Source organism: Pyxicephalus adspersus, chromosome 6 (assembly GCF_032062135.1).
Source record: "Pyxicephalus adspersus chromosome 6, UCB_Pads_2.0, whole genome shotgun sequence".
NCBI lineage: Eukaryota > Metazoa > Chordata > Amphibia > Anura > Pyxicephalidae > Pyxicephalus > Pyxicephalus adspersus.
In genome coordinates this window covers 80,921,833-80,937,056 of record NC_092863.1, presented here as the reverse complement: position 1 = coordinate 80,937,056, position 15,224 = coordinate 80,921,833, and the positions used below count along the sequence as shown (strand labels likewise).

General features: G+C 37.7%; 1 long non-coding RNA gene across 1 annotated transcript in view; it reads left to right on the top strand.

Annotated features, from left to right (window-relative positions):
* The window catches only part of LOC140332591 (uncharacterized), a 44,155-nt gene extending 39,564 nt beyond the window's left edge, over positions 1–4,591 (top strand). The window contains exon 2 of the long non-coding RNA XR_011921185.1: positions 4,309–4,591. This is a non-coding gene — a long non-coding RNA (uncharacterized lncRNA). The remainder of the gene's footprint in view (positions 1–4,308) is intronic.
* Positions 4,592–15,224: the final 10,633 nt, after the last annotated feature.

The following is a 15,224-nucleotide window of genomic DNA, read 5'->3' as shown; positions in this document are numbered from 1 at the left end:
GATTGTGGGAAAGACCAGCACCATCGAAGGATCTGCAGGATTAAAGGTAAGTTTTTTATTTTTAGTTTAGTTCTGCTTTATTTTTAACATTGTTCTGTGTCTTGTTGAAACTCACATCAAAATATTGAATCACGGTGCAACGTTGTGTCCCAATTTTCTAATGAACATGGAAATCAACCCAACTCAAGCATTCATAATCTACATATTCACTTTTGTATATACTTGAATATATACCAACATGTACAAAATGTGGGCATCACTTCTAGCAATCAAAACTATAATCAATAGAAATACCAAAAAATTGAATAATTGAATAAAATGAAAATGAATAAATACATCCATGGTGTGCTATTTTCGTAAAACATTCACGTAAAAGGGGAAATAATAAAATCCCATGGTATGTCTATTTTTTCCTTCTTTTTACCAGTTAAACTTTTTTATAATTTTGTGTGTAACTAACTTTTGTATCCTACTGCAAGTTTGGTATTCAGTTTACATCTCTGTCCACTAGTGTGACCCAGGATTCTTTCTCTAATGGCATTTTCAGGGAAAAAAAATCTAGGTTTATGCTCGAGTATATACGTTAATACAGTTTTGTATTTATTTGAAATAAAAAAATACTTGATGGAATGGAACTAGTGCAGTTTTCTGAATTAATATTTAGATCAGCTTCTTGTCCATTTAGTAAAATAGAAGAGGAAAGATTAGCACTTGAAGCCAATGAATGCTAACAGGGGGATATAGAGTGAGCAGAGGCATGAGCTCATTTATATTGCTTAGGTCACGTACACATGTTTGATATTTGTCGCTGGAAAGGATCTTTTATGATCCTTTTAAACGACAAAAGCCTGAAATATCCATGAACGAGCAAAGTACATACAGCGCCTTTCTGCTCCATGGGGAGAGGTTGAATGAGTGGATGGTGCCCAGCTGCACTCTCTCCCCTTCACTTGTATTGCAGTCATTTGTCGTTCGTGGATCATCAAGGGCGGATCCAGGAATGACGTCGGGCAAGTGCTGTACACAAATCCGATACTAGCCCTGAAGCAATAATCAGACAAGAATCATCTGACATGTATGTAGCCTTAGGTTTGCAATCAGAGCCTGGGGTTAAAGAGTTGGCCAAGCTGTATTGTTTACCTGCAGTAGACAAGGGAACACCCTCATCACATTGCCTGACAGGGCTGTGTTAAATCAGCCCTGGATGGACATACATATAAGTCGTTTGTCAAAATTTGTTTTAAACCATGAATTTTGGCCAGAGTTTAGCTTTATTCCAAAGGTATATTTTTTTAACAGATATTTTAGTTCAATTTAACATGATGTGTTGGCCTTACTGACAACAGAATCACTATCAATCTGTAATGGCAAAATCAATCAATAGTGCCAACATTTTAAAATTATTGACATTTTGATGCTGAGGCAGTGAATTTTAGTATATCACTGAAAATTTTGTATCAGATACCTATATATCACTAACATCCACTTAGTTACCAACTTTTTTTTATGCTTTCCAAATAAATCAGTACTGAGCCTTAGCTGAACATGCTGTACGTCTTTGAGGACCTAACATCACTCTATTTCATATTTTATTATGTCTGCTGAATTGATTTGTAACATTTTTTAGATACTTACAAAATGTTTTTTTTTTTACAATAGATGATTTAGGAGCCTCTTAATGGGGAAAAATAAATCTCTGGTAAGAGTCCCCAATTTAGTTGGCAATTATAGAAGCATAGCAAAGCAAATATGTTTCTATACATAAAGCTTTTTTTTTCCATTGGAGAGTTTTCTTTGCTTTCTGACTGGTATTAAGGTTGTCCCAAGGAAAGAAACTAAGAAGTAGGGACAAGAAAAATTGAAGAATTTGCCCCACTTGAACTTTATGTAAAACACATATTTCTATGGACTTTCCAAGAAAATGACTGAATACATTGCAGTTAACAGGCAAATATATAAACTTTTTTTTAAGTAAAGGTAAAAGTATAAAAGTATTTTAGTTTTTTCTTCATATAAAATGCAAAAAAAAAAAGAATAATAAAAAAATGGCGTGGGGTCCCCTTTTGTTTTCCAATCGGACTATTTAAAGGAAAAGAGAGGGGAAAAGTGATATGAATATTTAGCTACCATTCTTATGACTGCACTCCTCCAGTTCCTTCTAACTTTATCAATTGGTAACTCTTTTAGAGCAAATGAATACTACTTAAACTGTATGCAAAGCTAACAATGAACTCATATGTTATTTAACTTATATACCCTGTTTCCCCGATGATAAGACACTGTCTTATTTTTTTTTGAAGGCCAAAATATGCTCTAGGGCTTATTTTCAGGGGGATGCCTTATTTACCCATGAAGAAGACTACAGCCATTCATGTCCACTTCTGATCAATCTGTGCCAATCATTGTCCCCTTCTGATCACTCATGTGCAATTCAAATTCCCTTTCTGATCATCTTGTGTCATTCAAACTCTCCTTCTGATCACTCTGTCATTCAAATTCCTCTTCTGATCACGCTGTGCTTTTTTTCTATTGCACGGCAGTTAGGACAGGGGAACAGCAGGTGGCGCTGTGCCGGCTTCTTTCGCTTTGCTTTACAAGACAGGAGAAAACACGATGCTGGCAGAGGAGAGGAGAGACGCTGCTGCAGCCAGACACACGCAGGATCCGGGTATCGGGTGAGTATGTTTTAATTATTTTTTTTGGGTGGCTTATTTGCGGGGGGGGGGCTTATTTTTCATTTTAACATGAAAAGGGGGGGCTGTCTTATTTGATGGCCCTGCCTTATCATCGGGGAAACACGGTATGTTTAACAATACAAAAAATACATGCTAATCTTGCCAGAATACCAGTTAATTAATAATGTGCTGTGTTCTCTGCCTACCCTGTTTCCCCGATTATAAGGCACTGTCTTATATTTTTGGAAATGCCAAAATATGCCCTGGGTCTTATTTTCAGGGGATGTCTTATTTTTCCATGAAGAAGACTACAGTACACATTTATTGTTGAAAGTCACTCATGATCACTCATGTTCCATCGATGGTCCCCTTCTGATCACTCATGTGCCGTTCATATTCCCCTTCTGATCACTCTATGCCATTGATTGTCCCCTTCTGATCACTCTATGCCATTGACTGTCCCCTTCTGATCACTCTATGCAATGATTTTCCCTTTCTGGTCACTCTATGCCATTGATTGTCCCCTTCTGTTCACTTACCGGTAATTAAGTGTAGGGATCTGCGTTAGGGCAGGGATCAGCAGCTTGCTTCCTGGTTCAGAATCGCGGGGGAGCGTGTGCCGGCTATTTACTTTCAGTTTGGCTCTGCACTGCAGCCAGGAGGAGACACGCGCTGCAGCCAGCATCAAGGAGACACACACAGGATGAAATATGGGGGATGTCTTATTCACGGGTGAGTGTCTTATTTTAATTATTTTTTCAAAAATCGGGGGTGGCTTATTTAATGGGGATGTCTTAAAATCGGGGAAACAGGGTAGTTACATCCCCCTCACAATGTAAAGATAGTAAGGGGCAAAGGTGTTCTGGATTTCTAACATATTTCCCGTCCTAGGTAGCAGATTCTCCATATATAAAGTGATTAAAGTGGTGAGTAAGTATTGTTACTCTATCACAGAAAATATGTTACTGACAAGACCACCAGGGGAAAATTACAAAGCAGAAGTCTGAAAGACACCTAATGCAGCCTCCATATCTAAGTACTTGTAGACTGAAATATATTACATGTTTATTCTTATGTTTATATACAGTTTTACTATTCAGAATAATGTTAATAGTTATCGTGTATAATCAACAAGCATTTATATACACATATTGCATGTAATCAGTAATCGTGCAAAGTACAAACAGGTACTGTACATAAGGAGTAGAAAGCAGTCAGGTGGCACACAAGGTCCAGCCACTTTGTCAGCAGGGGAGAGCTAATTGACTTCCTAACATCCAAGAATTCACAGCAGGATGCCAGGATGTCATCAGTAGCTGATCTGGATGATAAATAGCAGTGTCAAGTATTAAACCCAAGGTTGTGCGTCCAAGACCCTGTTTTTTATGACACTGTGAGATGTCCTTGCACTGGCAAAGGACTTTGGTTTAGCTTGCATTAAACTTTGAGAAAAACAGCTATCACACCATGAGTGTAACTTGGTATTGCCTAGTGGTATGAAACTCTATATTTAATAGGCAAACAGAAAGATACTGGTCTTGGCATCTACCATGTATGAGTTTGGTTCAATGCCTGTCATTTTCTTGCTTTCTGCTTTTTTAAAATGCTCACTTATTACTTCTTTTTTTTTTAGGTGGATAGACTGCCTTGCAGAGGTCCATGAGGCCTGCTCTGGTCACCCTTAGGTGAAGTGGAAACTCAATTAATGGAGAATGCATACACAAGGATATACGATGAGAGAGCACATACAATGAGAGTGGTCAATGAACCAGTATCTGTACTGCATAATGTATATTTTGGGAAGCAGCAATGAAATTTGTAACCAAATGATGTAAAGAGCATTAAACGTAAATTCTTGTGTTAGATATATTATATTGGAGCATCCGATTAAATTAAAGTTAAAAAAAAAGAGTAAAGCTTGATACATTTTTAAAGATCGCCAAAAAATAAAAATAGTATATATATATATATATATATATATATATAAACAACAATAATGATTCCTTGCACAGGAGCAAATAAGATCAAATACGGTCGTTGGACTGAAGCCTTGTTCACAATGTTAGAACATGCTGTGTCATGCGATATATTACAGTGAACAATAACACACAGTCCCTGTATTGCAGTTCAATGTGGTGCTGACACCATTCATTGCAATGGTGCACAAAAATGGACAGCAATGCACAGAAATGTAGTAATGCAGTGCACTGCAGAGTGAGAATGTCAAACGTTGCTTTCCATGGAATGTTAAGTGTTTTTGTGTACACTTTATGTCTGGAAAGTCCACAGTGATTTTTCTGTATTTATAGAATGTTTAAAAGGAATAAAACATGTACCACAGAGGTACTATAAAAATTGTAAAGGTGAGGTAATAATAAAGGATGCATGTAAATAAACACACACAAGCTGTAATATATATATATATATATATATATATATATATATTTTTTTTTTTTTTTTTTTTTAATTTTTAATGCTTTTATTTTTTTACATTTTTTTATTGCATCGTTGACAATTGTTATTGTTGCTTGCTTGACTTATATTTAAAGTCTGCATGATAAGGGACTGCTGCAAATTACCTGAACTTATTAAAGCCAAGAGATCAGAAGGGTATTAACAGTTATACCTACATTGGACATCACTTGAAATCTCTGTGACAAGCTATTTCTTTTTCATTTATTTGTAAAACTAGCTGAAATTAGAGACCGCAATGGAAGTGTATACTCAGTATGCAATGCAATGAAACAGTCCACAGAATCAAATGCATTTACTCACTTGGAGAAGGTCACTTTACCAAAATAATATTCAATGTTCTGCACACCGCAGGAGGCTAGAATAATTGAATTCTAGCTTGTGGACTTTAGCTGGCCATAAACAGTATCGGGGTGGTTTGGCACACATGCACAATTTTACAGTCCAAACCCTGCATACGAAAGCAACAATGGTCCCAAACTAGTTAATTCAAACAATTCTACAAATTTCATAGGATGTATTTTCTTTTCTTTACATGACTATTTATAAACCCTTTTTTTAGAATTGTTGGACTACTGTGACATGCTCCTCTCAGGTATTCCACTAACCCGACTCTCTCCTCTACAATCTATTATGAATGCTGCAGCCAGACTCATTCATCCTTCCCTCCACTCCTCTTCCACTGCATCTCTTTGTAGTTCTCTCCATTGGCTTCCATTTCACCTTATAATCAAATTTAGGCTCCTGTGCTTTGCCTTCAAATCCCTCCACAGCTCTTGTCCCACTAACCTTTCTGATCTGGTAAAAAAAATACTCCCCCTGCCGCTCTCTCCGCTCCTCCAATGACCTGCTAATGAGTTCCTCACTCATAACCTCATCACGCGCATGGCTCCTAGACTTTTCTAGAGCTGTCCCGACTCTCTATTTGGCTTGCTACTACTTTCTGCTAATTTAAAGGAGCCTTCAAAATCCATCTTTTCAAACTTGCCTACCCATCAGCCTCCATCTCTTAAACCATCACTACTTACCCACTATTCCATATCCTCATATTGTGTGCTGCTTCCCCCATCTCTTAGATTGTAAGCTCTTCGGAGCAGGGTCTTCTCCTCCTCTTGTGTCACTGTCTGTATCTGTCTGTCATTTGCAACCTCTATTTATTGTACAGTGCTCTGCAAGTTACATGTGTAGCAAGGTGACCCGAAGCAGCCAAATTTTGCCAAATTTGCTAGCAACTTCAGAGGCACATTGTCAATAACAATTATGTTTATATATTAAAAAATGCTGCAATTAAATGTTTAAAATACCAGATTTTTCAAAAGTTGACAACATTTTATTATGTGTAGACAGTTTTCTAATCCTTTTGCCCAAGCTAGACATTGTACAATGTCCTGACTATGCAACACAGCTTAGACAATGCCATTACTGAATGGTCAAGGATGAGCAACTCATGTATAAGGTCATCTCTGTGCTCTCTGCCCCAGTCATCATGCAACATTTGTTAGATTATTTTTTTAAATTCAGAATGTAGATATAGTTTGCAGGAATTCATAGGAGTTTTCAGGAGACAAGTACCAAAATAAGTAATATTTAAAAGTAGTGTATTTTCTTTAAATAAATATATAACTGTAATAAAAAGTGATCCTTTCTATCTGCCTACACTTAAACATTAAATGACAAGTACTTAACACATTTTTCAGTATAGACACATTGTTCTGCCATAGCATAGAATTGTCTACATTTTGTTGAATTAAACTACAAAGAAAAGCTACAATTTCTGCATCAAACCCTCTATTGTGTTCAGATTTCCTGACTCTAGACAATGAAATTCAGCTTCCAGCATGGGCTTCAAACTGATGCATTACATCCCAGCTTAATCGCTAGCTATGAGGGGCCATATTTCAAAAGTTTATGTGCTTTACAAACTGAAAAGAAGCAGTGAGCATTCTGACAGATCAATACTGTGTTCTGCGAGTAGACAAAGAGAAATATTATATCTCATGAGAATTCTGATTCAGAACACCCACTGTAATGGGACTGTACACGCAACAAAATAAATGTTATTATGTGACCTGAATTGCAGACTATTTTTATGAGAATAATATGTTATTTGATTTCAGATAACTATGTGGCTATAACAAAAGAAAAATGCCAATTAGTGAAATAATTTAAAATAATATATGATTAGAATGAATATTAATTCATACTTCGACTAAAGCAACACTTTTGTAATGCAATCATATTGTAGACCCTTACCTGGTCACCCCTGCTGTTTAATATTTACCTGTTTCCAACTCCACTCCCAGACCCCACTCCTGTTGTCTTAGGCTATGTTCAGTCTGGCAGCGAGGTTGCGGTGCAGTTAACACTTGAACTGCTTCCCAGGGGTAGATGCTACATGTAGCTACTACAGGACGCAGCTCAATAGAGAATAAATGGGGGTGGTACAGTACCACTTAGTGCCACCTGTTTTCAGAGGTACAAGCTCTGAAAGAATCCACACTACAAAGCAAGTGACCAAGTGGCTGGCAAAGGATCAGCCACCAGGAGTTGCACTAGATTACTTGATATCACTCCAAGTCTAAACCTACCCCTATATTTATCTGTTCCTGGCCCAGCATGATAACATCGACATCTGCACATGTGCTCTCCACTCTCATTAAAGCAGAACTAAACCCCTTTTATACTGAACTGTCTCTGTTTCTTTATGGACACCAAGGTCGCCATTTTCTTCCTTTTTCTCTTGCATGTTGCAATCTTTGGTTATCCTTATTGGCCAGGCCCTGATGATGCAATAAGTCCTGGCAACTGCAGGGAAAGCCGGAATGTGCCAGCAAGAGGAGGAAAGAAGAAGACATTGATCAGGCAGGTAAAAATGCATTTTGCAGAAGACTTTGCCTGTACCTTTCTGCAATTAAGTCATGCCTGGTCGAAAAATGTTTAAACTGGAACTTTAGTTCCACTTTATTAATAACGAATATTTAGATCTAGAGCAGGCATGGGCAAACTACGGCCTGAGGGGTGGTCTGGGCCCAATAGGAATGTTTCTCCGGCCCTTTGGGTGGCCGGGTCAGGGTCAGGAGAAGGACCTCGCTGGGAGGGGCGCACCGGCCGAGGCCGTGAAACACGTCCCCCGGATCTGAGCCTGCGATGGGGGAGTGGGCGGGTTGTGTGCAGTGACACAGCCCGTCCACTCTCCCATCGCAAGCTCAGATCTGCGATGGGGGAGTGGCCGGGGTTATGCGTTATCATGCTGGATTGCCGACATTTAGGTATAAAACTGTTGTATAGAGCAGTGTTTCTTAACCTGGGTTCCTCCAAGGGTTGTTAGGGGTTCGTTGAACAATGACCAATTAGTTCCTCTCAGGTCAGTTTAACTGACACATATTTTTTTTGCCATCTGTAAAGGTGACATCCTTCCCATAGACCAGCAATGTAAGTCGTTCTTCCTACTGATCATCATATCGTTGTACTGTGAGCTGTGTATAAAGTAATTGTAGAAGAGGTTCATTGAAAATCTGACCAATATTTGAAGGGTTAGGTGAGATATTGTATAAGATTACCTACAAACAAATGCAGTGACACTTTAAAATTCCAGCATTGTTAAAAAAATGAATTTGATGCTAAAAAACAAAAAATCCTAGCTTCCTTGCAGTCATGTTGATTCTCTTACTGCAATATTTGTCACACTCACGTCAAGCAAATAGGAAATGAAGTTTGTCTGTAATGAGTGTGAGTAATGAATGTGTAATGAATAATGTCATAAGTAAAGATGAGCAAACTAATAAAGAATATCTCCTCCAATGTTATGTTAGGCAGAAGCAAACCTTGTTGAAACATCTGACACAAGCCCAGAGGTATAAGATATTCCGCTAGTGTCATTTTAAAGGTGAGCTAGCCCAACAGTCCCAAGTGTTAGGTGCTTCTTTTAAGTTAACAAACCTGTTGGCTGATACTTGAAAAAGGATTTTTGCCTGTAGTTTGTAAGTTATATGTGGCAGCAGTCACCAGATTTTACTAAAAGAACTCCCAAAAGGTCCAAAAACTATGTCTGCTATAGACTGCAGATGCATCAGTAAACTTTTTTTGGCATATCAAAGGAAGAAAGCATCAATATTAGGAAAGCAGATGTAAGCAAGTATAAGGAAAATGCACTGGTTATTGGGGTTATTGGTTACTTGTCAAAACTCACCTCAAAGGAAAGACAAAGGACAATTAACTAAAAGCTGCTACATATACAGTATACAAAGGACAAAGTATTTAAAATGCCCAGGGAATTGATTCAGCATCTCTGTAATCCAATTTGAACATAAAATTACATGCTGAGCTTTGGAAAGCAGAAACTTACAGCAGGGCTTACATTCACTAACCACTTGTATCCAAGGTCACCAATAACATTGTCCAAGCAGCGCACAACCTGAATGGCTAAGCAATGGAAAAAAGTCTATGATTTGACCATTACTCTAAGGATTCGTACACACGTCAGATGATTCTTGCCCGATAATAGCCTCAGGGCTAGTATCGGTCGAGAATCTGGCATGTTAACAGCGCTCATCTGACGTCGTTCATGGATCCATCCTGGCTGATCCACAAACAACGAATGATCCTAAGACAAGTGAAGGGGAGAGAGCACAGCGGGGTGCCGCTCCACCTTTCTCCCCTCTCCATAGAGCAGGACGGCCAACGACAATTATTGAACGTGTGTACACAGCCTAATACTTATGGATGGGTTGGGGGAGGTTTCAAGTAGTAGCTACTGTGTTAATGTGTGACAATACCTGTACCCATACAATATGCCAAAAATATACAAACTGCTAAATTAAGGTATACTAAGGTAACCTGTCCAGTGAACGAACACTGAGTACTTTGATATTTTTTTAAGAATACCCTCACACTGTCCAATGTCAAAGTAAAAATATGCATCAAAACCATAGAAGAAATGCTGTTACATAGCATGGGAAACCATACAGACTTGTCAAATATCAAGAAAGCCTGGTTCTAGATAATGAAGGATATCTGTGTAATGTCATATACAAGCTGCCTGTAGAACAAATATATGGCGCCTGGTGACCCCAGTAGTGGCAATGGTGCATTGCTCAGTTAGCTCATAATGCTTAGAGCTTCAGGTGGGAAAACCATCTGGAAGAATAGCGAGAGTGTAGACAAGTGAGTTTAGGATTGCTCATGGAGAATAATGGCCAATATAAGGCTGTTGTTGGATAGAAATATAAAGGAATTTGGAATTCTCTTAAATTCATATAGGATCATCTAGAACAGTTTTTCAACCAGGGTTCCTCCGGAGGTTGCTAGAGGTTCCTTGAGAAATGTGAAATTTCAGGTCAGTTTAACAGATGCCAACCATCTTTGTGGCTGTAAGAGTGAAAATTTTCAAACTGGCCAGTGAAGTAGGAGGCATTCATTCTACTGATCACCAGACTAATGTACTGTGTGCTGTGGATAAATTAATTAAGAAGGGGTTCCTCCAAGACTTGAAAGTTAATTAATAGGTTTCCTTATGTTAAAAAGGTCGAAAAACTGATCTAGAGGATGCCTAATTTTTTCACAAGGAAAATATTAGACTTATTTACTTTTACTTACCTATATTTACTTGTTACTGATCCATTGTATGCACAGCCGAGTATATGGTATGTAATGTCACAGAATGGGAAAGGTGGATTGGCAGAGACCAGGGCTGGCCACAATAGGTGCCTATGACTGTATCGAACTCTCTGCTTCGCCCTGCACATAGTATAGGGTATGTAGGATATTATGGGGAAAATGCAGCAACACTTACGCAGATGTAAAATTTCTGTTGCTGGAAACAATCTTTGCTGATAATTTCCAGTGACAGTAGAACAAGCAAATGCTGTACTCCCAGCACTGTTCAATTTAAAGGAAGGGGGAGTGGGGTGGACAAAGAGGGGAACTAGAGTTCTGCTCAAGATAAATAGGATCTCCCATCCCACGCAGTGATTAGCTAGCATGTGCAATGTAGCACATTAGATTGTGAGCTCCTTTGGGAGACAGCTAGTGACATGACTATGGACTGTGTGCAGCGCTGTATAATATGATGGCGCTATATAAATACTGTGTAATATTAATAACGTGTACTTAGTTTCAGATGAAGGTCAGACATAGCAGTCTCAGATAAGTATTGAAGTCAATAAATACCTATGACATCCAGGTAACTAGCCTTTTTGGGAGAGGACTAGAAAGAGTGAAAACACGCAGATAGCAAAAAAAAAAAAAAAAAAAGATTCACATAAGACTCAGCAAACGAATGAATGAAAGCAAGATGATACTTGTATTAGAGCTGTGCCATGTTTCAGAGGAGGGCAGCTTGTTCCTGCTGCGTTTAATACTGTGCCACACAGGAGGTTACTGTATCCATTAAGGAATATCAGCCTAGGGGAAATGAGTTGTACTTGGCTAGAAAGCTGTCTGCAGGATAAAGTGGGGAGATTTGTTATTAATGGACTACCGCGGGCTTCTGTCCTCAGTCCAATGCCTTTTAATTTGCTTACTAACAGCAATGAAAACTAAGTACTTGCGTCTTGCTGATGACACATATTCCACGCAGGATGTTTTATAAATGGGGACTAGGAGAAAAAGTGACATGTGAAGTTTAACAAGACAGCAAAAGCATGCAACAATTCACAATGAAAGAGAGAAAATCAATTGAGTCCTTCAGGGGAAGGATATCAGGAGTAAATGAATATTTAAGCATCACTTTCATGAAGGCAAATGTTTCCGTGCTTCTTCCCTTCCTTACAATTGTAAGATGATTGTAATATAAAGGAAATGAAAAAAAATACATTCCAAACAATATGTGTTAAGTAGCCACTAATATAATAAAATGACCATCAGGCTTTGTGAATGCTGGCCAGGCCATTTCATGTTTCACTTGCACTCATTGTAGCTGGAGAACTTTACAGCGTATTAGTAAGATGTATAGTTTTTCTGACCCATTTACATATGTTTAGAGCTAGTGAATATTCCAGCTCACAACTGGAATGTTTACTATTTCCAAATATACTGGTGATTTTCCAGGCACTTGTAGATCCTTAATGGATAGTGAATTTCTAAAAATAGCAAACTGTGGTTAAAAATAGCAACAAATAAATAACAAGATAAGGCAAATGTGTTAAAAGAAATAAAGGGGGTATTTTATTTGTTTGTTTTAGTTTACACATGTAAAATCAGCTTGATGCAGAAAATTGTATCAGTGTGTAAAAGTTTAAAAAACTTTCCTTTCACTTTACATGGAAGCAGCCATATTTATTCAATAAATACTCAGCCTCCGTTTTTGCTTTAATCATAGATAATGGTTGTGCTTTATTGTTCCTTATCAAAATGTAATCTTTGAGATCCATTACTGAAAGTTGTAAACAACATTCGCCCGAAATTTACAAAAAAAAACAAAACATTTTCTTATCCTATAAGTTGACATTTAAAGCAAAATAAAAAGAAAATTGTATACATTAGTGGATGATGAGCTGCTGTCATAATCAGCAGGTATGCACAGAATGCGTGACGTCTATGGCACAGACTTATCTATTAGAAGGTTTTCTGCAGTGAACAGAATACTGCAGCCACCAATTGTATTGATTATTATTTTAAATTTAATAGAAATGGGTGCATTTTGTGTCATAGGTTTATGCTCGAAGCATTTTTCGTATTTTCAGTTAAAGATAAGTACGAGTAGTCCCCGGGTCTCCCCCTTGTGACACAGTAATAAAACTAAGGACCGTGGCATATGTATGCCCAATATACAGTACAGGTAGTCCCCAGGTTACATACGAGATAGGGACTGTGGGTTTGTTCTTAAGTTGAATTTGTATGTAAGTGGGAACAGGTACAATATTTTAAGAAATGCAATTAGGACAGATGTTTATCTTAACATATTATTAGGCAGTGTGGTGTCAGTTACTGTATAAAATCCTCCTTGTGAGTTAATCACAAACAAAGCAAAAAAAATATTTATGGAGCCTAGATACTTATTAACTTCTAAAGCCTCCATTCTGCACAAGAACGAGCAGGGAAGCCATTCGTATCTAGGAGTCGTCTGTATGTTGGATGTCCTTAACTCGGGGACTACCTGTACCTCTGTTTATATTTGGATCAATTTATATATTAGTATATACAATAGCCTGACTGGTATATACCAGGAAGCCCACACAAGGCTGGGGAAAACATACAAACTCCATGCAGATAGTGTACTTGCTAAGATTCAAATCTTGGAACGTAGAGTTGTAAGACAAGTGAGCAAGCCATTGAGCCCCTGCCACCCATATATGCTAAGGTATTCATTACATATTTAGACAGAAAGCTGCTCCAAACTCCTAAAGTGAACCTGTTTTCAATATATAAAAGGGTGAGGCATTCATATTAATGCCATACTGAGAGAATTTCTGTGTCCAAAGAAGCTTTGGAAGAAGCAAAGGATATGTCAAATCACAAGCAATGTCATGACCCATAGGTCACAGAATAAATTCTAAGAAACACTGCGACTGGTTATCAACACATTCTATCGGAAAGAACCTAGCTTGATGTTTGAAGGCACTGGGGAGCTTTTACGCACTGTCAGCTTTCATGAAATGTAACACATTTAGAGTATTGGTTACCATTCCAAGAGCACATAGAGTATGCCACCACTAATAAACTTCTATTGATTCCTTGGTATGACAAAAATTCTATGAAAACAGCAAAGGAAGCAGATTTTGATAATCTGATACTCCAGCATCCTAAAATGAATAAAATAATGTTTATTGAAAACATTGGAAGCAAAAACAGAAAAGTTACATGCAAGTATAAACCACTATTTACCCCGTTTTAAATAAAAATTTAAAAAATAACACACCGTGTACATATTTATTTCAAATAATTAGCCATTTCTGTTAATTACCGTTTTGAATGCAGCGACAACCACATTTTGTGCCCTAGGTTTATACTTGCTGCAGATAAATGGCAAAAAATGATTGTAAATCCCAGATAAAAGATATTAATTTTTTTGTGCACCATGTTTTAGATATTGCCATTCATATACACTTTTTAAGCCTTCCTTTTCATCCCAATACTGCTAACGACTTCCAATTTCTGTCTTTATTCATCCACTGTATATTTGTTTTTCAGAATTTGTTATGTAATATTTTTTGAATGTTTTCATAGTAGCAGCTAGGATGAAATAGAGAGTACTTTATTTTAAGCACATATTCAAATTCAATTTACACTCTCTGTAGCAGCTGCTCTACACCATTATTCTGGATCAGCTGTCTAATAGTGACATTGGAATAATATACCTGTTAAAGAGTGTTGGTACAAATGCTTATACTCTCCAGAAGCACACATGGCAGGATAACAGCTCAGAAGAGCTTTGAAAGACAGAGACACAGAATTGTCACTATATAAGAGGAATTGCTTGAATAAGGACCTTCATTGCAAAATTACCAGGTCTGGTGTTTGGGGTTCCCACATAGCTAAGCAGCAAATGTTTTCTATCTTTGGTGCTCACATCAAAATCCAAAAGCCAGCAGCTCCTGTCTTCACCCACCAGTCTGTCTGTGTACTGTGCAGATGTGATTTTGACTGTGTGTATGTTTATATATCTAATGTAGTGCTGTTTATGTTTGTGTGCTACGTGCAGATTGTGTGCATATTTATGTGTATGGTGTATGTTATATATTTTTCTACTCATATCTCACAAATAAAAATTGTTTTTGTGTAGTACTCCAAATTATAATAAAGTGGGTCTTGTCTGAGGGCCATTAGTATTTGGGCTCAGATGGTGCTTTAATAAATGTTGCAAACTTTTAAATTTAGCATATGTGATTTTATTGATTGGGTTTACAGTATACACATTTTGATGCTGAGTCTGTTTACCTGCAGGTCATCATTTCACTTGCGTGTGGTTTGGTGCTAGGAAATAATAGCCAACCTTGACATAGGTACTATATATGGGTTTTGTTCTTTACAGCTAGTCCCTTGAGAACAAGGAAGGCAATGTATGTTGAGACAGGTACAGTAAGTAGATACTGACCAGTCACTGGGCAGCCCAAGCAGTCAGTCAAACGTTTGTTTACC